We start from the raw sequence: 20,719 nt of genomic DNA on the forward strand, positions 1-20,719 counted from the left end.
AGAGGAAAACTAACTCCCCCAGAGCAGACCCCAAAGGAAAGACAGCCCCCCACATGTATTGACGGTGAAGCAAGATGAAAACACACACGAAGGCAGAAAAATAGGCTGAGCAAACGATGGGGCCAAACTAACTTGAAAGGACAGGAAAGGAAAGATACTGTCTGCAATCTGTCAAAAAACCCTACCCAAAATAATGTCCAACAAAAATAACCCTGAAGTCACTAGACTTCTCCCACTATATCAGCACTCTGAAATATTCTGAGACAGAGCAAAAAAGAGGTCAATCTAATAAAGGACAAAAAGGCAAATTGGTAAATACAGATAAATAAGAGTGGAAGTTCAGCACAGCCCAGCCGGGCTGGCTGACCACAAAAAAACTGAGTTGACCAACAAGAGCAAGTGTCAACATTATCAAAAACAAACTTAACTTGAGAAGACTGGAGCAGAGCTGAAGTCCAAGACCTGAGAAGCAGACTGAATCACCAGCAACTGGATAGGGCGTCAGCTTTCTTATATCCAGTCTGATACTCCAGAGATCCAATCATTATCCTCCTCGTCAGGTGGCAGACCATTACCAATTAAACCAACCTCACTACCTCCTGTCACCACCAGAGGGAGAACGGAAGGAGAACTCCCAGCTGGTGGAGCAGAAAATGAGCTCATAACAATCCCCTCTAATTGTCATCCACAGTGCCCCATCTAATTGTCATCCACAGTACCCCATCTAATTGTCATCCACAGTGCCCCCTCTAATTGTCATCCACTGTATCCCCTCTAATTGTCATCCACAGTGCCCCATCTAATTGTCATCCACAGTGCCCCATCTAATTGTCATCCACAGTGCCCACTCTAATTGTCATCCACAGTGCCTCCCCTAATTGTTATCAAAAGTGCCCCCTCTAATTGTCATCCACAGTATTCCCTCTAATTGTCATCCAGTGCCCCATCTAATTGTCATCCACAGTGCCCCATCTAATTGTCATCCACAGTTCCCCATCTAATTGTCATCCACAGTGCCCCCTCTAATTGTCATCCACAGTGCCTCCCCTAATTGTCATCCACAGTGCCCCCTCTAATTAATTGTCATCCAGTGCCCCATCTAATTGTCATCCACAGTGCCCCATCTAATTGTCATCCACAGTGCCCCATCTAATTGTCATCCACAGTGCCCCATCTAATTGTCATCCACAGTGCCCCAATTGTCATCCACAGTGCCCCATCCAATTGTCATCCACAATGCCCCTTCCAGTTGTCATCCACAGTGCCTCCTCTAAGGGTATGTGCACACGTTGAGGATTCTGCTGCGGATCCGCAGCGGATTTGGCCCTGCGGATCTGCAGCATTTTTTTTTCAATGGAAAACAAAAACCGCAGTGCATATGCTGCAGTTTCAAATCCGCAGCATGTCACTTCTTTGTGCGGAATCTGCAGCGGTTTCACACCTGCTCCATTGTAGAGGTGTCAAACCGCAGGGGAAAACCGTAGGCTAATCCACAGATAAACCGCAGGTCTTTTGACCTGCGGATTTTGCAAAATCCGCAAGGAAAATTCCGCAGCACAAATCCGCAACGTGTGCACACACCCTAATTGTCATCCACAGTGCCCCCCTAATTGTTAGCCACAGTTCAAAAAAAAAAAGTGCTGGTAACTGTGCACCGTATGGCAACAGCCACGGTTCCCTTCCTTAATGGAAATGGGTATTATTAGATAATGCTTGTAAATACCTACAAATTTCAATTTATAGCTGTTCAGATATTAACAACTTCTTCTTTGGTTTACAGCTCGCTGCCTTAAAGACTGACCACTCCTGCTAGACAGCAAAACGCTTGCATTGCTTATAAGCTATTTTCTATTGCAAGTTTTTATTTTGAACGAGATCGCTAACGCACTCTGTTACCTCCTAATCCTGACCTGCTTCAGCGCAGTGGTCGGTCTCCTAGGCAACCAGCTGTAAACAAAAGTGTTAATATCTCTGGAACAGCTGCAAATTTGAATAAGCAGTACATTGTAGAAGTGCTTGTTTTTACAATATCTATCTATGAACATGGGAATAACCCTGTAAGTGTAATTCCCCAGGTGTTAACCATCACAATGCCTTGAGTTAATGATAATCCCAGAGTCCCCCTCAGGGTGTCAAACACAAGCACATCCCAGCACTTCGCTCTCACCTGAACTTCATCTTTTACACTGCAACATCCTCTTCCTCTTCATCCAGCCTTGCCATCCTGTATACCATCCAGCCCACCTCCATCAGGACTCCATGTTGCATTCCCCGGAGTCCAGTACTGACGCAACGTCAAGATCCAGAAAAAGTGTTACAGATCAATGGGGAACAAAATAATCTGCAATCATGTTGGCTTATAATGTAATCTTAATGTTGTAAATTTTTTTTTAAAGCTTCCACAGAGTAAGCCGAAAAGGCAAATCTGCCCCAAAACCCGCACAATTTGATGTGTATATACTTGTATGAGCAGATTTCCGCAAATTTGTTGCAGAAATAATCCACAGTAGTGTGAGAGAGTTTGGTCTTTAATTCCGTTTTTACGTAACAAAAATGGATTAATATTTCATGAGAGAACTGAGGGGAGCAAGGACGCCATAATCTGAGGGGAGTACGGATGTCATAGTCTGAGGGGAGCACGGACGCCACAGTCTGACGGGAGTACGGATGTCATAGTCTGAGGGGAGCACGGACGCCATAGTATGAGGGGAGCATGGACGTCATAGTCTGAGGGGAGTACGGACGCCACAGTCTGAGGGGAGCACGGGCGCCATAGTCTGAGGGGAGCACGGACATCATAGTCTGTAGTCTGAGGGGGGCACGGACGCCATAATCTGAGGGGAGCACGGACGTCACAGTCTGAGGGGAGTACGGATGTCATAGTCTGAGGGGAGTACGGATGTCATAGTCTGAGGGGAGCACGGACGCCACAGTCTGACGGGAGTACGGATGTCATAGTCTGAGGGGAGTACGAATGTCATAGTCTGAGGGGAGCACGGACGCCATAGTCGGTAGTCTGAGGGGGGCACGGACGTCATAGTCTGAGGGGAGCACGGACGTCACAGTCTGAGGGGAACACGGAGGTCACAGTCTGAGGAGAGCACGGAGGTCACAGTCTGAGGGGAGCACGGACGCCATAATCTGAGGGGAGTACGGATGTCATAGTCTGAGGGGAGCACGGAGGTCACAGTCTGAGGAGAGCACGGACGCCATAATCTGAGGGGAGTACGGATGTCATAGTCTGAGGGGAGCACGGACGCCACAGTCTGACGGGAGTACGGATGTCATAGTCTGAGGGGAGTACGAATGTCATAGTCTGAGGGGAGCACGGACGCCATAGTCTGAGGGGAGCACGGACGTCACAGTCTGAGGGGAGCACTGACACCATAGTCTGAGGGGAGCACGGACGCCATAGTCTGAGGGGAGCACGGACGCTATAGTCGGTAGTCTGAGGGGAGCACGGACGCCATAGTCTGAGGGGTCCCTCTACAGCTGTGATATAATATCTATATCTACTCTGTATGCTGCCAGAAATGAGTGTCGTGCCGTTCTGTGCCCCGCACCTAAAGCAACGGAGGGGGCATGTCCTCTGAGGAGTAGGGGCGTGCCCGGAGTGCTACAGGAAGTCACTGCTGTGCAGGGAGGCGGGACTTCGAGCGCTGCTCGCTGATTGGCTGACTTCAGGTTGGGAATTTCCACTTTTGTTGAAGGAAGTGGTCGCGCTGCTGTCTCTGTCCCGGCTGTGGGACCTTACTGAGCACTCACGGCGGACGGAGCTGCTCCTGCACCTCAGGTTTGTGCATTACCTCTATCTGGGCTTCTAGCTCATTCTTCATGCTGCAGTTACTTCTGCTCCATCTGTAAAGCCTGTCATTACCAGTGCTGCTTCGTTGCTGCAGTGTTGGCAGCTTCTGGCTGATTTTCCCATAGGTTTTACATCCTGGATGCAAAGGCGAAACGCAAACTTGGCGAAACCATCCATTGTCAGAATGCAAAATCCCAAATAATGTTCTGATGACCTCCTGCCATTTACTCCATAGCAATCGTTGCGAAGAACCACAAGTCGCAGCATGCGCGACTATATATATGTAAATATTGATCAGATTGTTTTCAGAAAATCCTAGATTGTCAGATCCGTCGCGGTATTTGTGCTTCGTCCCCCTGAAAAAGTCAGATGACTGCGAAACGCGTTAAAAAAAATCTTCGGTCTCTTGAAACCATCAACCCAATTTTTTTACCCAAAAATTGCTTTGGATTTGTCACAAGACAGACCCCCCCCCCCCCCCCGACTGCGCCCGCCGGACCCGATTCTATTATGGTCCAGCGTGTTTCGCCGCATAATGGGTAGTAATGAAATCTGTGAAGAATCGCAGCTCGCTCTCGTGTCTCATGTTATGCCATCGCTTCCTAGCCGACCCTTGAGACCCTCACTGATCAAGAGAGGGCCATTTTTTTTATTTTACTAAGGGATTCAGAAAGAGAATTGGAGGGATCCAATGGCTGGATATCCTTAAAGACAAAAATGTCCAGGAAGGATGGGAAATCTTGAAAAATGAAATTCTCAAAGCACAGTTATTAACAATTCCGAAAAGAGGGAAGAATAGGAAGCATTTAAGGAAACCAGGATGGATGAACACAGAACTTAAGCACATGCTAAAAAGGAAGAAAAAAATGTTTATAAAATGGAAAGAGGGAGGCATATCTAAAGAAGAATATAATGCTGTCTGCAGAACCTGCAGGGCACAAATCAGATTAGCTAAAGCTGAAAATGAATTGAGGCTTGCAAGAGATGTCAAAAGCAATAATAAAGGATTTTGGGGATATGTCAAAAGTAAAAGAAAAGTCAAAGATGCTATAGGATTTTTACAGGATGAAAATGATGAAATGGTAAGACAGGATGTTGAGAAGGCTGAACTTTTAAATTCCTATTTTGCATCTGTTTTCTCTCAGAAAGGAAATGTAACATCAACTGTTATTCACTGTCCTATTAAGGGAGTAGAAGAATCCAGGATATCTATAAACAGAAAGATAGTGAGGAAACACTTAGCTAACCTAAATGAATTCAAGTCTCCAGGTCCAGATGAATTACACCCCAGAGTACTGAAGGAGATAGCAGAAGAAATTTTTGAACCCCTCTCCATAATCTTTGAAAATTCTTGGAGAACAGGAGAAGTGCCAGAAGACTGGAGAAGAGCAAATGTTGTTCCTATCTTCAAAAAGGGGAAGAAGGTGGACCCAGGCAACTATAGGCCGGTGAGTCTGACTTCTATACCAGGAAAGATCTTTGAACAAATTATTAAACAACATGTATGTCAATACCTGGATAAGAATGAAGTGATTAAACAGAGTCAGCATGGGTTTGTAGCTAATAAGTCATGTCAGACTAACTTAATTTCCTTCTATGACGGTATCACTGATTGGGTGGATCAAGGAAATGCTGTAGATATAGTATATCTTGACTTCAGCAAAGCATTTGACAAAGTCTCTCATACAATCCTTATTGAAAAAATGACTAAGTATGGGATGGACAAGGCAACTGTTAGGTGGATTCATAACTGGCTTAGTGATCGGACCCAAAGAGTGGTCGTAAATGGCTGTACATCCAGTTGGAAGAATGTCTCAAGTGGGGTACCACAGGGCTCTGTCCTGGGCCCTGTATTGTTCAACATCTTTATCAACGATTTAGATGAAGGAATTGAGGGTAAACTGATTAAATTTGCTGATGACACAAAGCTAGGAGGGATAGCTAATACTAGAGAAGAGAGAGAGAGGATTCAAAAAGATATAAATAAACTGGAGAAGTGGGCAGCAACTAACAGAATGGTTTTTAACAGGGAGAAATGCAAAGTACTACATCTGAGCAATAAAAATGAAAAAAGCATATATAGAATGGGAGGAATAGGGCTAAGTGACAGCACATGTGAAAAAGACTTGGGTATACTAATAGATCACAGACTGAATATGAGTCAACAGTGTGATGCAGCAGCAAAAAAGGCAAATGCAATTCTAGGATGTATTAACAGAAGCATACAGTCTAGATCACGTGAAGTCATTATTTCCCTCTACTCCTCTTTGGTCAGACCTCATCTGGAATATTGTGTCCAGTTTTGGGCACCACATTTTAAAAAAGACATCAACAAACTGGAGCAAGTTCAGAAAAGAGCGACCAGAATGGTGACCGGTCTGCAAACCCTGTCTTATGAGGAAAGGTTGCAGGATTTGGGAATGTTTAGTTTGCAAAAGAGAAGACTGAGAGGAGACTTAATAGCTGTCTACAAATATCTAAAGGGCTGTCACATTGTAGAAGGATCAACTTTATTCTCATTTGCACAAGGAAAGACTAGAAGCAATGGGATGAAACTGAATGGGAGGAGACACAGATTAGATATTAGAAAAAACTTTTTGACAGTTAGAGTGATCAATGAGTGGAACAAGCTGCCACGAGAAGTGGTGAGTTCTCCTTCAATGGAAGTCTTCAAACAGAGGCTGGACAGACATCTGACTGGGATGATTTAGCGAATCCTGCTTTGAGCAGGGGGTTGGACCAGATGGCCCAGGAGGTCCCTTCCAACTCTACCATTCTATGATTCTATGACCAAATGTATATACACTAAAAAAGGCTTTTTTGTGATTTATTTTTGTATATTCTTTTTTTTATTTTGTTTCACACATTTGTTGCCCCCCCTAAATTAAACTCATAAAATTGTATATATTAATTGCAAATTCAGCCTGCTATCTGCCCTACAGAGCTGATCTGGCCACTCCTGCTCCCTCCCGCCACGTGGCGATCGCACAATCCATTGGATGGGTGAATCTCTGTTCTAAAACGTCAGTGCAGAGTCATATGTGGACAGGGGGGTCCGTAAGAAGTTAAACCATAGCAGACATATGCAGCCCAGAATTATTCCAACCTGTTAGCCCCGGGGTCAGGAGCGCAGCTCTGGAGGGGTAAATGGGCTTTTGTTTGTTGGTGATCACAAATATCTCTAGGTGTGGGATCCCAATAAACCAGAATCTTAGAGGAGAGGGTCAGATGCATTGAAAATTTATTTTTGTATAATGTAAGTCCGTAATCTATTCTCTTTTTTTTTTTTTTTTTATTGGCCGATTTTGTAATATTGTTCCCATTTTTTGGGTTTTGTCTGCCTCTTAAAGGGGTTGTGTCAAGATCAATACTTGTTACTTATAAGTCGGATGGGATGGTGTTGGGACACCCACTAAGCACAACAGTGATGGTTAAATTTACACACATTAAAACCCTTTAGGACCGATTGAGCTCCGAATTCGGAGGTCAGAATACATCGCTTTCAGTCCCATAGTCTGAATTTTGTGGCAGAGGACATGATTAACGGGAACCTGATGGTAGGATAATGCCGCATTAATTGGAGTCTAGCAGCGGTATTACGGCTGTGTATGTCCTACGGCTGCGATGTTGCAGAGAAAACTTACTTTGACCATCTATAATTCAGCCAAGGACTATGCACCTTGGACAACTAGTCTGAGACCTGCCCCAAATGGCTTCTGCCCATTCTGATCCCTGTGTACTATGCACCTTGGACGACTAGTCCAAGACCTGTCCCCCACTGGCTCGTCCCTATTCTGATCCTTGTGGACTATGCACCTTGGAAGACTAGTCCGAGACCTGTCCACCAGTGGCTTCTCCCTATTCTGATCCCTATGGACTATGCCCCTTGGACGACTAGTCCGAGAACTGTCCACAAGTGGCTTCTCCCTATTCTGAACCCTATGGACTATGCCCCTTGGACGACTAGTCCAAGACCTGTCCACCAGTGACTTCTCCCTATTCTGATCCCTATGGTCTATGCACCTTGGACGACTAGTCCGAGACCTGCCCCGAGTGGCTTCTCCCCATTCTGATCCCCTATAAACACACACAGGTACAATCAGTCTAGTAGGGGATTGAGGTGACAAGAAGCTTTTGCTCAGTAGTGGTCTCATCAGTTGCCAAATGTTAAATCTTTGTGTGCAGCCCATTAGTTTTGTATTAGGCTGTGATTCATGAAGTTCTGCTTGACCTCCACTCCATTCTTTGGACTGTGGGGATCTTGGTGGTCGGACTCTGAGAAATCAATGTTATCTTCTGTCCTATGGCTAGGGGATCATTTACAACCCCTTTAACTAAAGTGTTATTTTCATGATTGCAGTTGAGGAGAGGGAGCACCTCCCGGATTTTTGCATCGCTCTTGATTGATGCAGCATGGATGACCCATTTTCCTAAACTGTGTACACTCCACCATATTGCGAAGCAAAGGTATGGGAGGAACGCAGTGTGACTGAAGCTGGTTGGATCTGGTCGGCTTCAGAGCAGCGATTACAAACTCTATAGCAAAGAACTTGTAAGCACTGTGTCTTATGTGGCGGGCTACCGTTTACAGACTACAGCGGTGGTCAGTTAGACAATGAGCAAATTAAACATAGAATTAAAAATCCCTCCGATCTTGAGCTGAATAATCAGTGTCCACATGAGGCTGTTGAGTGCGGGTCACGAGACCCATCGTCGGTTCAGATCATGGTTGATAGACTTGCGAAACCGATCAAAGCAAGACTTATCATTTCTAACGTACTGTTGCCACCTTTGGTGTATAACACCTGGTGTGTATGGTTCCTACACACATTCATTTGTATGGAGCGGTAATCTGGCTGCCTTTAAAAGGGTCCTGACACTGGGATGGAAAAGGCCAGTTTTTGCTCATGTTATTCACACTGCACCCCTTGTGTTTTCAGTTTTTGTTTTGTTAAATTCCGCCATACGGTTCCAGAGATACGATATTTTTTTTATTTAGTACTCACTTTCATAGTCTTTATCACAGGATCCTCGGGGGCGTGTCTTTAGGCTGCTCTTTATAATTACCCTGTGAGCACCGCCTCCTTGTACAGATCACAAAATACAAAGGCCCATATCTCAGGAACCATATGGCGGATTTTAAAAACACAAAAAACGTCATACTCAGGGGAGCAATGGGAATAAATTAAGAGCCAAATCTAGCCGCTTTTGACCTGATGACAGGTCCCCTTTTAAGACGGTTACCACCACTATACACACTTGTTTTCCAATCTGAAGGGTTTTTTTTGACAGGTTTGATACAGATCTGAGAGAATAAAAATAAATATGAGACACGCTCCTTCAGACTCAGTATGACCCATCTACATTGGTGTTGAGAGGTTATATGCTCCATACTAAGGAGCAGTATGAGCCACTGTGCCCAAAAATAATTACATTTTCTTGTTTTTATTGTTATCTAATTTTCTTAGGGAACAATTATTTAAAGCACCCTGATTGTGTAAGGTAGCAATCTCATTTGCGTAACCCATTTCCAAAAAGAGGCGGACCTGGCGATCAGCTGATCACACCTGCAAGCCAGGGGATCTGTGGTCAACCATGCTTTTTTATTATAGCGGCCACTGCAGGGGAAATGTGGTATTACAGGCCATCCTTTTCATGGATGGGCAGTGTCGGCCAAAGCAGGAGTTGCTGATACTTAGCAGTTTTCATAAGTGGGGGGGGGTCTAAAACATGTCAACCTCGTAGACATTTTTTTTCTTTTTAAGCAAAGAAAACCGCCACATTTAACAGAGCTCCATCAATGTTAGACAGGCTCTTCTCTGAAACGTGAAAATCATATCCAACACTGGATTTCTCAGCTTCCTAGTCATTTACTGGCTTTCTCATCTTCAGGATAGGTCATCAGTATGAGATTGATGAGGTCCGACACCTAGCATTGCCGCCATCTCCAACGGCTCCGTTCCTTGTGTAGTGGCCGTTTACAGGTACTGCAGCTAAGATCCTATTCACGTCATTGGAAGCCAAGCTGCAATACCTAAAGATGGCCACTACTCAGTGAACGGAGCTGTGCTGTGCAGCTCCATCTTGGCGGCGTTGACGCCGGAGCTCACAGATCTAATAGCCTAAGGATAGATGATGCCTGGAAACCCCCTCTAAATGTCTGTTTTATTGATAATCTCAGATTTTCACACGGTTTACAGCAGCGTGTAGTTCAGAGCTGTGGCTTTGGTCTGGGAGGTTTATTTTCTTACATCGCTATATCTGTTCTTCACTGTGGTTTGCAGTGAGAACACTGATGGGGATCTTGGCGCTTGAGGCGGTCAAGTACAACGACGTACTTGTTTGCGAGGTGGACGTCATCCAGCTCTTCAGAGCCATCGCAACGTGCAATGCACTGATGAAACCACGACACCCCGACCATGACGACGATTGGACATTTTATTTATGATGGCTGATATCTGCATCACTTAGACTTGACATTAAATAAAGTAGCCTTATAAGGATTTTCCAATCTTTATGAAGTAGTTTTAATAAGCTTAAGGTGCAAAGAAGCAAAATTTTCATATTAGTAATGGATGATGGTCCAAGTTGGGTCCTGATTCCGGCTAAACAGCCATTGCGGAACCTCTGAAGCCGCCCTCTGATGAATCACACTTACTAGGAATATAATATTATTTTATGGTACACTCATCGTATGATCAACGGGCTCCTGGAAAGTTTCCATATAAAATTTTCACACATTGAAAAGAGGGGGAAAAAAACTACTGGGAACTCCCCACTGTTAAGGCTGGATTTTATGGCATTGCTTCAAGGGGAACATCACAATCAGACTGTGGTGAAGCAATAGGGATCTGTTGAGCAATGTTTTTTTTTTGTTTGTTTTAATGTATCCAATTTTGCCAAAATGAAATCTGCATTTATACATGGTTTTCAAATTTTACTTATTGGAAATTTTTTGGAAACTGTCCAAAAATTATCCTGCCCTAAAAAAAACCCCTTTCCAAAAATTATCCCTATTAGCGTCCAGCAGGCTTAGATAATTCCGATTTCACATGTACACAAAACATAGACCACGGTCAGATCAGAAGACCCAACAGATGGTGGTGCGAGTGGGTATCCCAATCCGAGTACCGTCTGTGTGAAACCGGAAGTAGGGGAAATCTTATGTAACACTACCACCCCATAGTGGGGTCCAGGTCATCCTTGTCTCCTCTCCTTCTCCATACTAAGCTTGAACCGCTTCTTTTGATCATTGTGGATAAAATGTCCTATGCCATGCCTTTTTTTTTTTTTTTTTTTTTTTAATTTTCGACTTGCACTGAACCTGCACATGCGCAGTTTAGTTTGCCCTTGTTTTTCGACAGATGAAGCAACTTATGCGCAAGTCTCTTCTTGGTCATTGTCTTTAACATTGCAGCATCTCTGGGAGTGTCAGGACATCTATAGGACATCCGGACCAGTGCATGCACAGAAGAAAAGTTTATTCCTTTTGTCCATACAAAGTCCTAGATGCAGCAGAAGCAAGAAATGAAATGTGGATAAGCTGCGCATGTGCAGCAGTCCTGTGTTGTATGGCTCAATCATGAGACTTCAAGGGGCTGTAGTTGACGAGGTGGGCATCATTCAAGGAAGATTGGGCTAGCTTAGTGTGGAATCCACCAGGGCTGTGGAGACGGAGTCGTGGAGTCGGTGCATGGATATTAAGGAGATGGAAGTTTGGCTTACCGAGTCGGTGTCATGGAAATTGAGCAGTTGGAGGTTTGACTTACCAACTCCACAGCCCTGGAATCCGCAGACCAGTGTTCCCCCAAATTCCTGTCCTTACAGCCCCCAACAGATCATGTTCTCAGGATTTCCTTAGTATTGCACAGGTGAGAGAACCTCTGGCAACTCCGATGCCTTGATGATGATTCCATCACAAGTGCAATACACAGGAAAATTCAAAATCCTGATCTGTTGGGGCCGTGAGGACTGGAGTTTGGGAAACCCTGGCTTAGGCAGTCCAGACACCACCAGCAGATTGGTGTAAGCCTATTTGTTTTTGGAGCATAAATTCTTCAAAAACAACGAGGAGTTTAAAAACTACAAGTTTTGGTTGGAGAGTTGGCGAAATTCTGCAAACCTCATTGTGGATACACCATTGGGGCAAAGTCGGACGACCCTATAAATCAGAGCGAGATTGGAGCACAGTGTGCTGACTTCTCCCGACCCGAGCTTGACAGCATGCTTAGAAATACATGCAGCTGTCACGCTCTGGTCGGGTGGGCTGTCGGCCAGTCCTTGTACTACTTTCCGATCTCGCGCCGATTTATACAGCCATCTGACTCTGCCCTTTAGGAAAGAAGCATGGCGTCATGGGTCAAACCTAGTGACCGGAGGCAGTTTGCTATGCGCATAACTATGTTAAGCCTTTTTGTGCAAATCCGCTTCATGCGCAAGCAATTCTCAATGACGAGGTTGTTCAGGATTATGAAAAGGCTCTGCTTTTCCAAAAAACTGCACTGTATCTCTAGCATTAAATATGCCTGAGCTGCAATACCAGGTATAGCCTTTAGAGAAGAGGGGCGCTGTTACCGGAAAAAAAATCTGTTGCTCTTCTCAAATCATCCCTTATAAAATCTTTTGAGGTTTTTTTTTTTTTTTAGGATTGTTAAAATACTTTATATCAGTTTCTGGGAAAGTAAGGTGATAACCATTGTGGCTGCCATAATGTTTCCCACAGGGGAAGATTCCCAGGATCCTGATTTGCAGACCTGTCACTCTATACTGTGCTAGATCTGCCCTTCCTATTTCTTTCCTTCTCGTTCGTCGTGGGTTTACCGTCGTGATTGATGAGGACTTGCTTTTTCGCTTTGTACAAATTTCCAGTTCCATTAACGATTGCGTAATCTAAAAAGAGATGGAATTTCTCTAGGGAAAATTCTAAAGGGGCCGTGGCGTCGTGCTGATGGAGTGCACCCAACACACCAGGAGCAGTTTGTCTATATAATTGTCTGTTGGGTCCATATAATGCTAAGTATGGGGTGTTGGTATTCACACTGTAGTATTATTATGGGTTTTTGGGGGCTTTTACAATTGTTTTTGCTTGGTGCCTATTACAGCAAAATAAAATGTATCCTATGCGATAAAATGCACGTACAAGCTCAGTTTACACATCTTGGGTGTATTGTGAGGCGGAAAGCCCCTATAATTACTACCTTAAGGGTGAGCTGAAAGTAAGAACACTTTTCAGGGTGACTCTTCTTTCAGATTTCCTTATCTAATGACGCTCCTTTCTTTTGTGCAGATCTCTTATTCCTATTTATTTATGTTTTCTTTCTATGACAGTGTTATTAATATTTAGCACAGAGTTTTTTTCCCACTAATTTCCCCCTCATGAGGCTCTATCTCTAGTTTTCTCCAGTTTTCAGTTGTCTCTCAGCTGGTGGGTGGAGACTAGCTGCTATGATGAAAGCACCGTACACACACACAGAGGTGATTCCTGCTCTCTTGGCTGCATGCAGCACATATTCAGAGTAAGAAGTAGCAGAATGGATGACATTATTCAGCTGTACTGCGCAGTGCAGCTGTGAAACCAGCACTGGAGTAGATAAAACACTAACTAAAAAGCGGCCGCAGTCTTTCTGCTTTTTCGCTCTTTTCTCACCTCTCTGTTGAAACTTTAATAAACTTCTGTAATCTTATCCCTCAGTGAGCTTTCCAAGTGAACGATAAGTTCACAAGTCGGGTGGGAAGGAGGAAAGGTTGAGAGTGGTGGCTCATAAGTGGGAGAGAGAGAGGTGGCTCATAAACGGGAGGAGGGGTGGGAGAGAGAGGTGGCTCAGAAATAGGAGAAGGGTGGGAGAGAGAGATGGCTCATAAACGGGAGGGTGGTGGGAGAGAGAGTGAGAGGTGGCTCATAAACGAAAAGGGGGTGGGAGAGAGGTGGCTCACAAATAGGAGAAGGGGTGGGAGAGAGAGAGGTGGGTCATAAACGGGAGGGTGGTGGGAGAGAGAGTGAGAGGTGGCTCATAAACGAAAAGGGGTTGGGAGAGAGAGAGAGGTGGCTCATAAGTGGGAGGAGGGGTGGGAGAAAGAGAGGTGGATCCTGAGAGGAAGGTGGGTGAAGTGGATGAGAGAAGTGGCTCCTAAGAGGAGACTTAAGCATATTTCTCCACTTAGATATTGTGCAAAGTTTCCTATATTCTCATGTACATTTTGATTTCTCCAAAGCTTGAGACAGTCACCGTTCATGACTGCACTAAGGGGACCAAACACTTTAAAAGGAACTTGTCCGGTCTTTTTTTTTTTTTTTTTGGTTCCCAAATCACCATCAATAACGGATAATCCTTTTCCTGTATTCTCCAAAGATGAAGACTGGAATTGTCATCACATGTCCACATGAATGTCAACCCAAACATCTAGAAAGGAGGCAATAAGGCGTGAACAGCTTGACTTTATTCTGCAGGGTCTTCATTCCCTTGACTGGACGCCATGAATTATCATCTGACCATGGTGGACAATGAACTTCATTTTTTTTTGTGTAAAATCACTTATAATATTGACCTTATGAAGTAACTAATGGTGGTAGTCTCGGTGGAAAAAATGACCCAATAAGTTCTCTTAACAACCACCACATTGTCTTTTGAGAACAGGTGCTAGGCCTACAGCTACGTCTTTTGGCGTCCGTGTTGGAGAAGGCACCGAGTCCTTCAACTTCCTCACAAATCCTGTTCTTAGAGCAGTGTCCTGACTACGCCCGGGATCGGAGGACTCTCGGCGCCTGGCCCTCTCACTTTTAAGGTGTGAAGGGCTGAGTATTTTTGTTAGTCTTTATTATCTTTTTTTATGAATGTGGCTGTACGATGGCTCGTTTTTACCGGCTCATGTTGTGTATGACACCCTACTGGTTTACATATTAACATAATAATAATTAAAAAAATGACTGGTTAACCTTTATTCTTTTTAGGGTAAGGATAAAATAAAGCAAAGTTCTATGGTCCTGTAGTCTTTCTTCTCTTCTCTTTTTTTTTTTTTTTTTTTTTTTTTTAATAGGGGACATGAAAGTGCGAATACTTCTGTTCTCCGCTTTCCATGGAATCCCATTTCTGCTCTGTAATGCCCCTCAGAATGAAACTGTAGCCACCACTCCCATCTATATAGGACTGTCGGAAAAAGCGGAGTGGGGTACTTGGTCCCTAGGAGAATGAATGGTGGTGGCTTGTGTGGCCAACACTCCATTTGACAGAACATTCCAGAGAATCCTTCTTGGGATCAATGGGCGTCCCAACCATCGGACATCCCCTGGCAATCTGATAGCTATTACCTAACCTTGACAAAAAAACGAAAATAAGGTTCCCACGATGCCTCCATAGTGTGTGACCATAAGACTTAATCGTTGGTACGGTCTTTAGACCATGGTTGGAATTAGACTACTTTGTGTGAGGATGGAAGGCAGCTTCCTCCATCTCAAATCTTCCACCTTCATCTCTTCTAGAGACCAAACTTTTTAGATCCACCATCCGTTCGTGTCAGTGCTTCGGTAATGAGATGGTTCTCCAGTAACATAATGATGTGGACATTTCTAGAATTGACCCGATCGTTCACGATGAACATGGTTCTTGTATTTCCTCCATCATTTTAGTGTTTTGAGGACCTCCTAATGTCTCCCCAACGATGTCGATAACCTCTTCAGGTATCCAGTTGACCTTAAAGAGTAACCGTCTTTTTAAATTTTATTTCCTAAATCGATAGTTCACGTAAAAATAGGAAACTTTGTTATATATCTAATTAGAGAAATCTGCTTCTTGCTCCTCCAGGCCTGATTTCATTCTCAAAAATCTCAATTTACGGGTAAAATCCGTTTTCGGTAAGCACAGACTTTCTCATTACTGAGATTGGAGATGACAGTTGGTGCTCATAAAGCTCTATGGAGATCTGTACCCTTTCTGGAATGTATCTGACTGTAGCTCCTCCCTCCTACATAGAATTTTAAACGCACCAACTGCCATGCAGAAGGGAGGAGCTACAGGCAGATTAATTGTCTTATCTGGAACATATCTGCCTTTAACTCCTCCTTAATTCCTTCTACATGGCAGTTGGTGCTTTTAAAATTCTATGCAGAAGGGAGGAGCTACAGGCAGAATCACTCCTGAATCAGTTACAGATCTCCATAGAGCTTTATGAGCACCAACTGTCATCTATCTCAGTAATGGGAAAGTCTGTATTCACTGAGGAAAGGTTTTACCGTTGAATTGAGAGTGAAAAATCAGTGCAGGAGGAGAAAGATGCAAATTTCTCTGATATATTTCAAAACAATAAAAATTAAAGCAGCGGTTACTCCTTTTAAGCTATTTTGTTTTGAAATACCTAATTAGTGGTTTTATGTTGTCACAGCGCTTGGGAAATATAAAATTCTTTCTAAGAGGATAGCGGCTGTGAAATCCCCAGCATTTTTGGAATACTATCTCTGACGGCAGCTCGTGTTCGCAGAAAAACAAGGGAAGGACCACACTGTTTGGCATCATTATGACCCCTGAAAGTCCCAGTGTCAGACGCTGTACAGCTGGGATTTACAGAATTACATTTGTAAACTGCGGCATGTTATTAGGTGGTGCTGTCCATTTTCTTATTCTTTTTAAGGCTTTTTTTTTTTTTTACTTCTTCCATCAACGATGAAATAAAAATGTCTAGATTGGAGATTTGTCACACTTTCGATGAGGCGTCTTCTCTTTAAATGACCTTTTTAAAAGGGTGTTTTTTCATTTAAAGGGATATTCCTGACTAATTAAGCTCTTACATATTCATAGGGAGCACCATCACTTAATGATTGATGGGTTCCCTGCTGATGATAAAAATGCTCACAGGCGTCTATACTAACACTCTAGGGGAGGGTTCTTGTCAAGGCAGCGGCCATTTTAACTCTGTAGTGATTGACTCCCTAGACAAAACAGTTGCGATTTGCTAATTAAATGTATTTAGGAATTTATTTATAATGACATTTTCCTTTTAGTTATTTGTTTTTTGGGCTTTTTTTTTTCTATTCCCGGAGAGCCCCTTTAAGTGATGGCATGTCCTTGCGATATGCCAGAGATGGTAGTGCCACGTTTATTGAAGATGGTCCCTTTATTTAAAGCCATCAAAAAGCTTCTCTTGATCTGTAAGATCCAGCATATCCATGAATTAACCATGAAACCCAATTAGTTCTTATGAGAACTGTCTGGTACTTAAAGGGGCTTTCCACATTGCCAGAAGGAGGTAACCATATGGCATAACAAAAGAAGCTAAACCCGCCTGTTACATGGCCCTGACATCCCTGCTCGACAATAAATAAATCATAGTGGGAACTTCCAGCAATAAACTCTTATCTGTGGGAAAACCAGGCAATGAAGTGTTTAATTTCCCTGTAGCGCCACCCCAGGGAGAACTAATTATTACACTGTCCTCTTAAATCAGCAGGCTGCGGGACGGGTTCTTCATAAACGGAGGCATTCTTTGCAAATACTCACTACTCCTCAAAAATGAAGACTTCCTCCCCAACTACTGGATCTTAACTTAAAATTCGACAATAGGATACATGAAAATGGTCTTTCTAAACCTGGACAACCCCTTTAACTTCTGCTTCAGCATTTCCTTTTTGTGAGAAGGTCTATGCTGAAAAGCTACTGTGATCACAGTGATCAGCCTCGATCCCTAGAAGAACCCAGCAGCAGGTGTTCCATTTCTCTACAGTGCCACCACAGGGACAAATAAGGTATTACAGTCTTCATATTCACATCCATAAGTTGTCAGTGTGATGCACGGCCGGGTAGGGACCTCCAGAGAAGGGGACATTCTCTATGGTCTCTCTCCAGTCTGGCTAGAAGATGAGGGTCCTAAGTGGTGATGCTCTACAGGTCATTGAACCCCTTTCTGCTAGTAGGATGTATACAACGTTTGGATTTTCAGTGCTTCTGATCAAGCATCATTGAGCTTAGATGTCATTTCCCCTTTTATATCCTTGTTTGGTTTTTTAAAGGATGACTTTTACATTCTCTGTGTGTGTGTGTGTGTGTGTGTGTGTGTGTGTGTGTGTGTGTGTGTGTGTGTGTGTGTGGTGATTTTTTTTTTTTTTTTGTTATGGCTGTGTCTTGTACATCGACGACATGTTTAAAATCTCTTTCCCCGTAATCCCAACCCTGTCATCTCAAATATTTTATATATCGACCCTTTTATAAATAAACCAGTAAAATTGGGAATTCCCAGCTTCCTCTTGCCTGAGAACCTCCTTCCTGTGATGGCCTATCGCTAATTTGACTCATGATCCTATGGCAGGAGACAGACACTGATAATTTTTCATGTGATTTACTTTTTTTTTTTTTTTTTTACCTTTTTATCGCTCTTCTTGGCTTTTATCAGCCTGTCAACTACTGTGATTACCGGGGAGAATCCCACCTAAAAAAAAATCATCTGCGTAGAAGTGAAACTCTTCGTCGGCTTCTTAGAAAATGTCAATTCTCTTACTTTACTCGAGACTAGGGGATCTACCACGATTAAACAAACCTTTCTTTAAAGCAAAAATAAAACCTCCAAAAAATTAGGTTTCTCTATGAAAAGCTGCCAGGAAGTGTCAGTCATGTGCTTGGAGAAAAATTTTGGGAAATTTGTACACATTTCAAAAAATAGTTGGTAACAAAACCCCCCAAAAAATTAAAGAACCTTTCACCTTCCATCACAAAATAAAGAACCAGAAGGAACATAGACCTTCGGGGGTGCCAAATATCAGTGGCCGGTAAAATTACACAACGTTGGTGATATCCATAACCAACCGGGAATGTTGTGTTAGGCGGCACTACACTGGTATCCACGAGAGCCTAGTTAGGTGCTCCTAAAGTAATTGGTCATCGAGCTGAAGTTCTCATGAGACAAGTAGCCTTCAAACACCAAAGGTCTGAGGAGAAGATCACGAGACATTAATCTGAGTACTAAATTCCATCCTAACTTATCCTTTAGGCTTGCTTCATACTTCTGACGTTTCCGGTCCATGTGCGGATCTCAAGCGGGTCTCCTGACCCAAACTCAACAGCTTCATATCTGAAGCCTTTGAGTTCTGGCCTAAAGACCCTCGATCTGTCATTGAGGAGGACATCCATGATCCGGACTCAAGCTGTGAATGTTGGAAGTAGGACACCGGCTTTAGGGGGATAGAAAATATCTTACCACTATTACCCTTTTTAAGGAAATTTGTCAGCAGTTTTTATGTAATCTGAGAGCAGTATGATTTAGAGGTTGAGACCATAATTTCAGCGATATGTCACTTACTGGGCTGTGTGTAGTTGTGTCCATAAAATCAGTGTTTTATCAACAGATTATCACTACAGGACTAGGCGTCACATGCCTCCTAGTCAACTGCTCTGTGTAACCCCGCCCCCCACTGCTGATTGGCAGCTTTCTGTCAATAACCAGTGTACACAAAAAACTACCAAAGAGTGGTGTGGGTGGGGTTATACACGGCGCTACTAGATCTGCAGCAGAAAAAACTGTGATTGTATCAGAATTACAGTAAAGCATACCAGTAAGTGACAAATCGCTGGAATCAGGGTCTCTGCTTCTACATCATGCTGCTGTCAGATTACGTAACAAAACCCTGCTGATGGATTCCCTTTAATCTGCGACCTATGAGAAGATTGTAACAATTGTCCAATCTTAAATTAAGAACTAGTTTTAAAGCTTTTGCACCCCACCTAGTAGTCAGAACCCCCCCCCCCCCCCTTAGTGGTTATTGGAGTTCCATCCCAATACAGTAGTTAAAACTGACCGGTCTCCCTTTTAGTCTTAAAATTATTTTTTCAAGCTCTTCCCTCCATTCTCTCAGACATGAGAGCATACAAGTCTGTGGGTGTGAGTGAAACATTGGACTGCACTCCGATGTCATCCGAATGCAGTCCGATTTACTGTGGATGCCTACAATGAAAAAGATGGTGAAATTAAATTCTCCCTCTTCTCCACACCTGTGATATGATCCTCCCATGCGAGAAAATCCGATACTATGCTCAGACTCTGGCAGGTTGCCAATATATTATCATATGAGAGAATCAAAGGCCGTGTGACGCCCGGTCTAACGGTGATGACCTGTCTTTGGAATAGCGTATAAATATCATTTTGGTGGGGGACTGACTGCCAAGCACCCCCAATAATCAGTTGATTGTAGAGATTGCAGTGCTTTTGAACTAACACAGCGCCATACATGTTGGAGTGGCCATGAGTGGTACGGCAACAATTTCTTTCACATACTATCAATTAACTTCATCTCTTTTTCATTGAAGTGAATATGAGATTGCAGCAATACAATTCAGGGCCACAACATAATATGCGGCTCTATGCCAGTTCCGTTACATCATGGTTATCCATCAGCTACTGGATAGGGTAAACTATGGTCAATATTGCTGATATTTCCTAAGGAAGTTCCCAGAAAACCCCTTAAAGTACCTGCCACCAGATCAGAAGTCTCCATTTTGTTGCACTTATTTTATTCCCACTGCTCTGCTGAGCGTTCCGCTTTTTGTATGTTTAAATTCCGCCAAAACTGTTCCAGAGATAAGCCTTTTTATTCAGTTCTACTTTACTGGTTCCTCGTGGGTGTGTCTTTTAGACTATAAGCCACTCCCCCTTGAAAAGACTCAGCTAAAAGGCCCATATCTCCGAAACCGTAGGGTGGATTTTTAAAAAACAAAAAGTGGAATACTTATGGGAGCAACGGAATAAAGTAAAAGCAAAAGCTGCCCACATCTGACAAGTCCTTTAGAAACAATGGCTATAGCTATAATCCTACTAATACAATGGTTTTCATACATGCTGTATTTTTTTTCTTTAAAAAAAATGTATTTTTGGCTTCTGAATCGTAATTTAGGAAATGTTAGATGCACGAAAGTGACGTGTGGGGGATGATGGGAGAGC

At 43.4% G+C, this 20,719-nt stretch overlaps 1 protein-coding gene and 1 long non-coding RNA gene across 6 annotated transcripts in view; one reads left to right on the forward strand and one right to left on the reverse strand.

Moving 5' to 3' along the window:
* LOC141083607 (uncharacterized) overlaps nucleotides 1-3,595 on the reverse strand; it is a 255,010-nt gene extending 251,415 nt beyond the window's left edge. For 2 of the 5 annotated variants that reach the window (XR_012230768.1, XR_012230767.1), the window contains exon 1: nucleotides 2,168-3,594. This is a non-coding gene — a long non-coding RNA (uncharacterized lncRNA). Of the gene's footprint in view, nucleotides 1-2,167 lie in introns of all 5 variants that reach the window. The other 3 variants (XR_012230765.1, XR_012230766.1, XR_012230769.1) reach the window with 2 other exon arrangements.
* Nucleotides 3,596-3,652: 57 nt separating this feature from the next.
* LOC141083600 (TNFAIP3-interacting protein 1-like) overlaps nucleotides 3,653-20,719 on the forward strand; it is a 63,214-nt gene continuing 46,147 nt past the window's right edge. Inside the window, 1 exon segment of the mRNA XM_073567942.1 lies at nucleotides 3,653-3,793. The gene's annotated coding sequence lies outside the window, so the exon portion shown is untranslated.

Source organism: Dendrobates tinctorius, unplaced genomic scaffold (assembly GCF_039654945.1).
Source record: "Dendrobates tinctorius isolate UK_male_01 unplaced genomic scaffold, ASM3965494v1 ptg000020l, whole genome shotgun sequence".
Taxonomy (NCBI): Eukaryota; Metazoa; Chordata; class Amphibia; order Anura; family Dendrobatidae; genus Dendrobates; species Dendrobates tinctorius.